Raw genomic sequence first — 13,290 nt, forward strand, 5'->3', positions numbered from 1 at the left:
TTCATTTTCTCATTAGATATTTTAAACACAACTGATAAATTGAAAAAAATTTTGTACGCACATTGAACGACAAATTTATGTGACTTATAAAATTTTCTGACGTCAGATACTCAAATCAATAAATGTGTTCGTAGATAGAAGATGTTTTTGTGTTCTGCTAAATTGTTCCTTTTAAAATTGTTAAACGATGATGACTGATGTACCCATATTTTGACTATTTTATTTATTATGTCTGTTTATTTAACGCATCAATGTAAAAATATCGGAAATTGATGAGACTGTCATTAAAGTGAGAGGGTTAGCGCTATAGAACCAGGTTTATTCCACCATTTTCTACATTTGAAAATGCCTGTACCAAGTCAGGAATATGACAGTTCTTGTCCATTCGTTTTTGATGCGTTTTGTTTGATTTTGCCATGTGATTATGGACTTTCCCAATTGATCTTCCTCTAAGTTCAGTATTTTTGTGATTTTACTTTTTTTAGTAACTATCTAATAAGAATAAAGCGTCAGATATAATAAGGATAACTATGTTTTTGAAATTTTACTATTTTACTATTTCATACATACATAACCATCAATACATCATAAGCTCTAAAGGCTGATTGGTATGAATATACATGTTTATTGACTGTATAAGTTTAAATTTGTAATATAATATTGAATTTCATGTTAATGTTATAAGTTGTACTTTAAAATGAAAATATATATATAACTATTGTTTTTTTTTAATTCTGTACTATTACATCAGTGGCCTTAGTAAGGGAGGGTTTGATTAATGCAAACATGATAACACAAGCGTATTCTGTATGTGTCTGTTCAAATTCAAGATCCTGTTATTTAGTAATGGTCGTTTGTGCTGTTTCTTGTACTTACTTTTTTGTTAACTTTTTTTTCATAATTTGTTCTTGCGATGTGCCGTTACGTCACTGTCCCATATTAGGACACGGTTGGCATTCTCAAATATTTTCAACCACGCCAAATTCTGTATTCACCTGTCACGTCAGAAGCCTGTTGTTAAGTGGTTGTCGCTGGTACATGTCTGTCATATTATTTTTTTTATTTTTTTTGTAATTAAGTCTTTCCACTTTTCTGTGGAACGACTTATTGTATTTGTTCTGATTATTAGGTCTTTCCACTTTTCTGTGGAAAGACCTATTGTTTTTCATCTGATTATTTTTTTTTTCTTTCGACTAATTTTGTTCTTGCGATAAATATTTGTTTCGCAATATGTCGCTTAAATATTTGGTATATGATATCGAACAGTTTATGCGCCTTTGAAATTTACCCTGCATAACCGAATACTTTTCTTAGTAGGAGTTATCTCCAGAAACACTGTTTTCCTTTTGTCCACTACTCCTTCGCAACCGTAAAAGATTACGACAAATTTATTTTATAAAATTGCTCGTTATATCCTTCGCAGGATTTGTCCTGTTTTGGCCGAAGCAATATGAACGCTCCATATGAGAGTTATTTCCCCTTATGCATTTGATATAAGTGATATGCATTTCTATCTTGTAAACCATAAGTGATAGAGACCTAAGATCTTTTGATTTGAGGTCCTTGGTCCAAGAAAATGAAAATTAGTTCAAGGTCATATTGTTATTTTTGAATTTGGCTTATTTTCACTTATTCCCAAAAACCGTATAAGATATCAACAAATTATATTTACTAAATTGTTAGTTGCGACATGTCGTATCACGTAAATTTCGATTGCAAGGGTACTTTGAACGTAAACGGGATTTTCTCCCCTCTTGTATTTAAAAATATGCGTATGGTGATATAACACATTAACCAAATATAATTAAACCTATGATCTTTTGATTTGAGGTCCTTGGTTTATGACCTTGAAATTGATCTCAAGGTCAGAGCTTAATTTGACGTTCTAGATTTTGACCTTTGCTTTTACCTCATATGTATACAGGATAAAAACATGAGACTTATGGCAATAGGTATCAAACCATTTAACCTTGAAACAAAACCGGAAGTGACCTTGTGTTAACCGGAAGTAGCATTTTTTTTGTACTTTATTAATATATAAGTATATAGAACCAGATATTTTTGGAATTAGTGTCAAGTTAATATTCAAATATTATCGGAAGTAACATTTTTCAAACCTAAAGTAACGAATTATCTCCCTTAAACTTAATTTTACTACTTTCATACTAAAATACATTGTTTTTGGTGGAAAGAACTTCAATTGTTCTCTGCACAATTTGTTTTTAATTTCTTTTTTTTTTCTTCCGCCTAATTCTGTTCTTGCGATAAATAGTTGCTTCGCAATATGTCGCTTAGATATTTGGTATATGATATCGAACAGTTTATGCGCCTTTGAAATTTACCCTGTGTAACCGAATACGTGTCTTTGTAGGAGTTATCTCCAGAAACACTGTTTTACTTGTGTCCACTACCCCTTTGCAACCGTAAAAGATTACGACAAATTAATTTATTTTATAAAATTGCTCGTTATATCTTTCGCATGATTTGTTGTATTTTGACCGAAGCGATATGAACACTCCATATGAGAGTTATTTTCCCTTATTCATTTGATATAAGTGATATTCAATTCTATCTTGTAAACCATAAGTGATAGAGACCTAGGATCTTTTGATTTGAGGTCATTGGCACAATAAATGAAAATTAGGTCAAGGTCATAGGTCAAGGTCATATTCTAAATTTTAAATTTGGCCTATTTTCACTTATTCCCAAAAACCGTATAAAATATCGACAAATTATTTTTACTTAATTGTTAGTTGCGACATGTAAAACGTAAATTTTGATTGCAAGGGTACGTTAAACGTAAAAGGGAGTTTTCTCTCCCCTCTTGTATTTAAAAATACGCGTATGGTGATATAACTCATTAACCAAATACAATTAAGACCTATGGTCTTTTGATTTGAGGTACTTGGTTTATGACCTTGAAATTGATCTCAAGGTCATAGCTTAGTTTGACGTTCTAGGCATTGACCTTTGATTTTACCTTATATGTATACATGATAAAACCATAAGACCTTTTACAATAGTTTTCAAACCATTTAACCTTGTAACAAAACAACCGGAAGTGACCTTGTGTAAACCGGAAGAAGCTATTTTGTGTACTTTACAAATATAAAAGTATATAGAACCAGATATTTTTGGAATCAGTGTCAAGTAAATATTCAGTATCGGAAGTAACATTTTTCAAACCGAAAGTAATTAATAATCTCCCTTATTTAAAAAACATATTGTAAAGAAACCTTATACTTTTGAAATCAGCGTACAATAAGCTATCATTTGACCATTGATATTACATTTTAAACTTAATTTTACTACTTTCATATTAAAATTCATGGTTTTTGGTGGAAAGACTTTCCAAGCTTAATTATTATTATTATTATTATTTTCTTCCGCCTAATTTTTTTCTTGTGATAAATATTTGTTTTGCACTACATCGCTTAGATATTTCATATATTGTATCGTATAGTGTATGCGCTTTTAAATTTCACACTGCTAAGACGAACAATTTTCTTTGTAAGAGATATCTCCCTATTCACTGTTTATTAAATGTGTGCATCTCCTTCGTAACAAAAAAAGATATCGACAAATTTCTTTTTCTAACTTCTTCATTACATCCTCAGAAATATTTGGCTAATTTGGATCGAAGCAATTCGAAAAATGTTATAGGAGTTATCTACCTTTACGAAATAAATTTGTCGGTATGGTTTTTTTTACTCATAAACCGTTTAGCGTATAACCCTGGAATGTTTTTATTTGAGGCCCCTGGGTCCTAACTTAGACAATTAGTTCAAGGTCAAAAGTCAAGGTCAAGTTCTCAATGTTGACTTTTCCTTGTTTCGGCATTTTTTCAACACCTTAAACGATATGTATAAAAGAAAAAGTGCAAAATGTTTGCTTAATTGTAATGTAGATATGTTACTTTAGGTCTGAAACAATCTAATGGCATCTTATAGGAGTTAGTGCCCCTGAAATGTGTAGTTATCAGGTTTATTGATTATTTCTTCAACTTGGTTCATTATATAGCCATATACCTTTACCAAAATGTTGGGTGACATATAACCTTGAAAAATGCCAACCGGAAGTGACCTTGAGAAAACTGAAAGTAGCCATTTTTGCACATTTTTCATGAAAAGTACTCGGAATCAATATATTTTGTAATCTAAATACATTTAATTATCACTGTTGACTAAAAGTTACTTTTGATAAACCGGAAGTGGCCAATTATCTTCTAGTTAAAAGGTTTAAGTATATAGAAACTTTATATTTTCGGAATTACTGTTAAAAAGGCTATTTTATGAGACTAGAAGTGACATTTACTTCACCGGAAGTAGCACATTATCTCCCTTATTTAACTTAAAAGTATATGAAAACCATTCATGTATTGAATCAGTATGAAGAAACTTGCTTCATTTCATAATTTCTTTGATGTGGAAAGATTTTTTAATTTTTATTATATCAATTCGGCCGTTAATTTTAACTTTTTCATATTTTTCATGTCGGACCTTTTGTAACTGACTTCCTTGTGGTGGTTTTTCTCATTTTTGAAGGCTGCACGGTGGCCTGTACCTGTTCAAATCAACTTTAGTTTGACTTTAGTGATTATTTATCTGTATGGTAATCATACCATGTCTATTATTTTTTTAAAGTATGATGAAGATATTTCTAAAATTTATAGTATGGGATATAAATCATCAAAAGTATTAAATGTTATCACTATTCATATTGAACAATATTTGACATGTTTCACTGGTCCCCTTGATGCTAGAATATAGACTTGATCTGCTGACCCTTTTAAAGCGACTGGTTCACGGCTTTGAAAGTCAGATTTTTGTAAAAAAAAACATCTCTTGTTTAACAATGTTTCAGTCATTTTTCTTTTGGCCATGATCTAATATTAACACAATGTTTCCTTGTTGCCTCCACTTTTTTTCTTATTGTTTCAGCAATGCAATTCGAATAGATCAGGATACAGAAGAAAATAAAATAACTTTATATAAAAAGATGAACTGCTAGGACGGAATGTCCCTTTTCCAATGGCAAAATCGAAAGCTTAAAGAAATCTAACGAACGGAAAATAACTTTCATATTCCTGACTTGGTACAGGCATGTTCTTAGGTAGATAATGGCGGATTAAACTTGGTTATAACTAACTAAAAGAGAGGTGAAAAGTACCAAAGACACATTCTATAAAGAAAAATAACAACACCATGGCTAGAAATGAAACTTATCACTTATATGACAGTCGAATAGATTTCCATCTTATTAACATAAATGTATGAACTAAACAAACAGACATATTCATTGAAAATGGCACCTCTTTTTGTTTTATTATTTTATCAAACAAAAATTAACTATTTCAATGAAGAAAAGCACACTGACATAAATACACTCTCAATATGTTGTCAATAAGAAACTTTAGCTTACAGAACACATGTTCCTCTGTGTTGCATTTTTCACATTTAGTTTTGAACCAGATATATACATGTATAAAAACAAATAGAAAAAAGGTTTATTGTATATAAGATTTCAAGGCAACTGATTGCACACACCATAACCATAGCAAACACAAATGGCATGTAACATAAAAAAAAGTAAATACTGTTCACACGATGATCGGGGCAAAATTTGCTCACATGAATTTCACATGAATCTCACATAAAATTCACATGAAAAATATCACGTTAGATTCACCTCAATCGAGTTTATACATGAAACTCACGTGAACATGTTCACGTAAATTGAGATTAACATGAATCTGGTGTGAAATTTTTCATATGAATTACACATGAAGTTTACAACAACAAAAAATAATATTTTTCATGATGTTAATCAAATTAGAAAATTTAGATGTTATTTAAATTACTTTTCAAATAACTGTAATATTTAAGTGGTATTTTTGTAAAATGAAACTTACGGCCACCAATGTTATCTTAAATGCAATTAAGTACAATTTGCCAGCACATGCAAGGATAACGTATATAAGAAGTTTCACATGAAATGACTGCCACTTTCTTTTGGAAATTTCTGATTTTAACACAGAAAGCGATGGGGCTATGATTTCTAGGTATAACTGTACATTTGTGAATAAGTCAAATATTCGGGTAATGTTGAAGCAAAGGAACACTAAACGATCACTGTAGAATGTTTAAATAATAAACTTTGAATTTTTATTACACAGGTTAATTGGAGTTGTTCAATGAAAGCTTTCAAATTACAGGGAGTTTTTAGAAATTGTACATGTATGTTTGTTCTACAAGTGCCAATGTGTTTATGATCTTTCCAAAACACTTCTCGGTTTGCATACAACAGTGAATTAAGTTTATTAAAGGATTGCAAACTTTAACAGACATTTACACGAGGGTAAAACTTCACTTAGAGATCGGCTATGTAAGTATAACTGGTATTTCGGGAAGTTTTTTTTTTTCAGTAAAAGCAATTTGTAACAAATAAAAAAGTCTAATTGTTTTCTTTTCCTTTCAGAAAAAATAAGTTTCTTATTCACTTGCTTTTCAACGATTTGAATTTTTATCATTTTTATACTGTCATTGTTCTAAAAATTCGTATCTGAGACAAATAATAAAAAATACAGAATTTTTATTGAAATGTACTTAGATGTTTTATACATTTTATATGCGCCCATGTCAGGAACATATAATTCAGTGGTTGTCGTTTGTCACTTTCCTGTTTGTAAATATATTCAGTGGTTCAATAGCAATATATTGATTTTACTGGCCAATACCCTATAATAGCTAGACCATTGGTTCTAGCAATAGATGAATTTATGGTATGTAATCATAAAGTTAACAACATGACATAATATCTATGATTTCTTCTCATTTGAAAAATGCATTTGTGCAACAAAGGTAGAATGAAAAATGAAAAAAACCAATTTTCATTTTCATTGTTTCCACGGTGCATTTCATCTTTCAATACTACACAGTTTTGAGTGTTTTTGAATATGAATATATATTTTCTCCATTGTTTAGCCATTTTAAAGATTTATTTTAACCATTTGTATCTCAAGGTATATTCAAAATGCTGCAATGACAGAGACTTCAGGTAGCTTTTTGGTTTATAATAATTTCACAGTATCAGTATCGCTGAATAAATGTGTGTGCAGGTTGTATTGGAATGTTTGCATTTTGAATTGTCAAAAACCAGGGTGGGGGAATAAATAAGCAATATTTAGACAGAATTTAATCAGATCCAATAAGACCGACCTTAAACTGACACAATAATACTATTAATAACGCACACAAGCTATATTGTTGTCCTGTCAATCCTTTTTGGTTTTGAACCATTCAATAAAGCAATTATGCTTGGTTTTTAAACGTGAACAACCTTAGACATGTTTTACTTTAGATACGAAAAAATATATTGTTTTGTAATGCTTGCAGGTTAGATGTCTTCTGGTTTGCCACTCAAAACAAAGCTAAGTGAATTTGTCTCAATCCGTTATATTAAAGATCAGACGACTTTCCTGGTATATCAATATTTTAAAATACCTAAGACCAAGAAAAAGCTAGTGGACTTGTAACAACTACAGATGGTCAACCGATTTATGAAGGTGTCGATTTCAGTTGTTCTTCTTCATAAATTGTTAGAGCACTTTTTTGTGTCAAGAGCAAAATGTATATTGAAATCAGAGCTTATTGAAGATATTTGAAAAGTATCTGTATGATTTAATTCAAAAACAAATCTATGGTGAGATAACAAGACATATCGAATTCTGTGAATCATATTAAGATAAATAGTACAATAATGCAATGATTCATGTAAACGAAATATTGCTCTTTTATCTTAAAACAATCAAATAGCAAATATGAAAAAATATGTAATAAAACAGTTTTCTTTTTTAGATTTAACGTATTTGTAAATTTGCCGTATTAAGTAACACTGACAAATTTCATCAATATAGTCTTTAGACTTTAGCATTGCTTTTGCCATTATATTCGGTGAAAAATTAGATATGTGGCTGCTGTTATGAATTGCATACGTAAAAGTACACCTAATTATCATCATATAATTTTTAGCTGTGCTTTCCAATTGATGATTTTTATGTATACATTGCTAAACACAAGGTACTGATGGTGGTCAATTCATTATTATCTTGGTTAATGAAATGAATATTATAAGTATCTAAACGTGGCTGACTTGGTTAGCCAATATTTAAAAGCTTGCTCTAAACTTCTATACTTCATATAGATTTAATGTGTACAGTATCGGTGACAAAAACACATTTTATAATTTGAAACTTTTAATGTTTAACCCTGTTGTCTGCAGTGACAACTTCCGTCGACACAGTGGGAATCTCTGTTATGACAATGATGTTGGCACTCTTGAGCTGTGGTGCACGCTGAAATAAAAAAAAGTGATGATAAATACAGGCATAAATAAAGTTGTTCTCGACTTATTATGTGAAAAGGCATAACAAAAACATTCTACTGCAGGGTAAAATAAAAAAAAAGGGGAATTCATTTAGACTGACTAAATAAAACGTTATTAATCAACGGAACATGTGACAAAACAACTGCAATACTATTGCCTTAAAACAGTTAGAAAACGATGTGTTAAATCTGATTTTGTAGCTATCAAAACTTTCCACCTATATGACCGTTGGTGATAGTTCCATTAACTGGGATTCAGCAATCAATAATTTACAAACTCTCCATATTGTATGACTGATAAATACTAGTAATCAGTGTATGTAAAGTGCGGATCATAAAATACCATTTTCACTGTATATGCCATAAATTTCTGATGTAGAATAATAAAAAAAAAAACAGACGAAAAATTTATGAGTTTTTAAGAAAATGAAGAAATATAGTTCAAAGGTATATGTTTTAAATATACAAGTATTACAAGTATTACAATGTTAGCGATGCGGACGGGTTTTTATCACGCATATATAGAGTCCTCCAGGTGTGAAATACAATACCGAAATTGGTGAATATTTAGTACTTTCACATACAGATCGTGCAGGTGATTAAAAACTAGCAGGTTAGATGTCGAAAAATATTCATTTCAACTCAATTATCAATGTTGTATAACGTAGAATAGGTTTTATTATTCAGTTTGTTCATATTAAAGTAAATTCCACTATGATGCTTTCTTTATGCGAGTCATGTTGACTGTCGAATAATGATACTGTACTTTCATTTTCACTGTAGGCTGATTCATTAGTATTGTATATGCGGTGCATTTTCACTATATTAATTTTATTCATTTTCATCTATTAAAATCTTAATTTAACCGACTTGCTCGAACAATAGATAAAGTAAGAGAAGGATTTCATGATGCTTATTTTGTGAAGGAAAGTTTGAATTTACACTCCAATAAATTCAATAGAAATAAAATTCATTTCAAATGTATTTCCATTAAATTTCTTATAATTCGTCGGCATGCCATCTATAAGTGTGGTTATATTTATCCAATTGAATGACACTTCATCACTAAATACGTACATCTATGACTCAGATTGCAATGGGATGGGACAAAAAGGGATAAAAACAACACTTCTTTTCAATATTTTTACAAAAATTACTTCTTGACCAATTTCAATGGGACTTAATATGCTAAATCTGACCGTGAAGTTATATTTTTGACATTGGTTCCGGTTTCAAATTGACCCACAGGGTCCAAAATTAATCTTTGTTTATTAAAAACGAAAACGAATTATTGAGGTTCTTGGTAGGCTGAATCCAAAAATGACTTATGTTCAATTTGTCTTAATTTTTGGCCCATTTTTCAAGTTTGTTAGATCCAAAATGTCTATGAAATATTGAATATTTACAAGTTTGTCCCACACAACTTGACTTACATTTTACACTTTTATGACTTTGTAAATATTGTATTTCACATGCCGTCACATCTTATACAGTAAAGAACATGCAAGCAATAATCGAGTCAAGCAAATTTAGTTTACCAAAAACTATCTTTCCTTCAGATTATGAATATTGTAGCAGTTGAGGACTAGTGTGTACAGGCATAAAAAGATCCACACTAATGAGTTACACAAATGTAACCAGTGTAAATCAAAATTTCAAGACAACGCGCTTCTCAATGAGCATACAAACTGCAAGCATGAGAGGGCCTGATCTGTACTCATTGTTACAAACAGTTTAAAAGTAGAACTGGCCTGGCTTACCATATGAAGAAAGCAACAGGAGCTTCTAATCACACCTGCCCGTTTTGTAGTAAAACATTTCTACAAAACAGCACTTTGATGGCAATGTCAACAAGCACCTGAACAATACGCCATATAAATATGGGAAATGCGAGAAGTCCTTTGTGTATAAACATAATTGACACGACATGCGCAATATGTACCATGTTGCCAAAAATGAAAACAACAATAAGTATCAGTGTGATTCATGTAAACAGCATCTTCAAAAAGCCAGCGAATCACAAGAGAGAAACATTGCAATACAGTTCAAACATGTCAATACTGTGGGAAAACGTATAAGTGGTGAGCAAGTTTTTATAGACATCTAAAAAGTCATAAGAAGATATAGATATTAAAGTAATCAACTATTTATTTTTCATTTGTTGCAAGTCCATCTATCACATTAATCTACAATAAAAATTCATCGAAAATTCGACATCAGAAATGATTGCACATACAGTAATAATTCATCGCATTTATAGGTAAAATGGGTCGCTTTTAATAATCGATGTGCTATATGGGCGTTTTTCAATAAAAACGTACTTTCTTGTCCCAGCCACTTTAAAAAAAAATGTGTTTGATCTTTGCAAGTATTTTTTTGTGCAGTCAGTACATTGAATTAGATATAACATTTTTAAGCAAAGAAACAGTTTATTTTTTAGAGGGATTGATAAGATATTGATTCCTGAATGGTCCAAAACAACCAAAATGGCATGTCCCTAGACCGCCTGTTCAACATTCATACTCTCAAATATCGTAAACAAATGTAGAAATAAATATTAATTTTTAATAATTCAAAAGTATGTTTAGAGCCAACATATTTTAATAAACAGCTTTTAACATAGGATTTTTTATTTTAGAAGGTGTGTCCCTAACACAATGTCCACTACGAAACGAAGTCATTAAAACTTGCTTATAAACAGTTTTATAAAATCAATGTAATTTTTTGTTTGCAAGAGAGATAAACATTAGGGTCTTACAAAAGAAGTGATGCTTTTATAACGGCAATTAAACTGTTGGTAAGAAAAATTGAGCACATCAAATGGACCAGAGAGATACCGTATTTTTGTAAATGTCCACTACGAAACGGGTCAAATCTCCTTCAGTAACTGGTTTTAAAATTATGAAAAAAATACCAGTGTACAGCTTAATAACGCGTTGATGAATACAGTCAGTCTTGTTACTATTGCATTATTGGGGTTGTGAGAAAAAAATAAAACATGTGAATACGTCCCCTACGAAACGGTCCCCTATGAAACAAGTTTGGGAGAAAAACGTTTCGTAGTGGACACTACCACTACCATGCAGTCTTTTTTTACTCTTTTTTCAATTATATTCGTGCAAAGCAAATAACAAAGGTTAGTTTCATGTAATTTTTATTACGTTTTTGATAACACAAAATAGGGTTGATGTCAACTACGAAACTTTTTGTCCACTACGAAACGGTTTTGTCAACTACGAAACGCATCAAAATGTCCACTACGTAAGATGAGTTGTACCTTTATATGTGAAGTACTGTCTAATCTTTATCGATAAAAAATGGTTCTCCAATTCAGAAAAAAATGAGATTTTTCTAGTATATAAAGTAAACAAACTGGAATGTCTATAGGAAACATTTAAAATTGCAAAAATATGTGTGTTTAGAAGCAGTTTCGTAGGGGACAAAAGTCCCCTACGAAACAGTACACAAATTATGAAAATAATATTATTTTAAAGAGTATTTAAGATTGCACTTTTTGTTTACAAACAGGTCTATAATAGAGGTATTCAAAATAACTCTTGAAAATAAATTTAAGACTAGTTGATTTTCCATTTTTTTTAGGTCTGAAAGGAACGCTTTTATTGAAAAACGCCCATATAATGTTGCTTGTATAACACATATTTGAACTTTAACACTGTTATTGTACATTAAAAAGACATATCACAATTAAAATATGTTAAAACTCAGTTGCATATCAATTATTTTGTTATTTTCGAAACGTAAGCAAATACAGTTTTCCCATGATCCTTTATTCTACAATAGACATACTCGCATACAACAGTGAAAATTAACTAACTGGATTTGCACTTTATATACACTGGTAATATCAGTAGATAAATAGTGCTTCACAACAAAAATGAAAAGTGTAATTCAAACAACTCTCAAATGTTTGAATCTGCATTGATGAATATACGGGCGGTTAGTTTTATGATTAATGACTCACTTTGTATCAAATAGTTATTATTTTTATTATGAAATTAGAATTGTGAATGTAGTGCTTTTATAAATCTGAATGTCAAAGCTAATCATGATATAACATGTGAATTTTTGTATAGACTGTTATATGATTTACTTTATACTAGTAAAGAAGCACGCAGATCACCTGCATTGTTTCAAACTAGAATAGTTAATTACGTTCAATATTTTGTAGTTTGTTAATTCTTAATAACATAATAGACGGAAACTTTGCTGATATGTTTCATGAAATATTTGCTGCCATAAATATTGATGAAAAAAGCCTCTTACTTACTAAATTTCCGGCGAATACGTTAATACATTTGTCATAACGTTATAATAAAATAACCAAAAATTAAGCTACTCATTAAATAAAATCGATGAGCTTTTAAATTGAACCAATAGTTTATTTCAATGACAATCAACAATATGAATGTATCCTGAAAAAAGATAATGAAATCTGATTATCTTACTATTTCCAGACTGTGTCGTACATGTACATTCATCGTGTATGCATGTAAGACTGGCGCCTGTTGAACAGAGTGTAATCCTGCAGTCATGCGAATGTTGGCACCGTTCGGCCATAGCAACTGTAACAGTACAACATAAAAAAATAAACTTACTGGGTTTCATTTATGACCTGTATAAGGAATGCAATTAACTAAACGATTGAAATTTTTGGATCTATAGATATATGAATATAAAAAGCCTTATGAATTAAATGAACCTAAAATATAGCAAAATTCGTTTTCATCAAACGTTGCGTTGAAACATTCGTTTTAAAAGACTTCTAAATAAATTTAGGGATAATTTGAAAACAAAATGTATATATGTTATGTATGAGTTAGTACCGAAGTAACTAATGGTGGTTCCCCAAAGCAAGAACAGATATATTGCGGAAGTATCGAATCAA

This window comes from Mytilus edulis, chromosome 10 (assembly GCF_963676685.1).
Source record: "Mytilus edulis chromosome 10, xbMytEdul2.2, whole genome shotgun sequence".
NCBI classification, from domain to species: domain Eukaryota; kingdom Metazoa; phylum Mollusca; class Bivalvia; order Mytilida; family Mytilidae; genus Mytilus; species Mytilus edulis.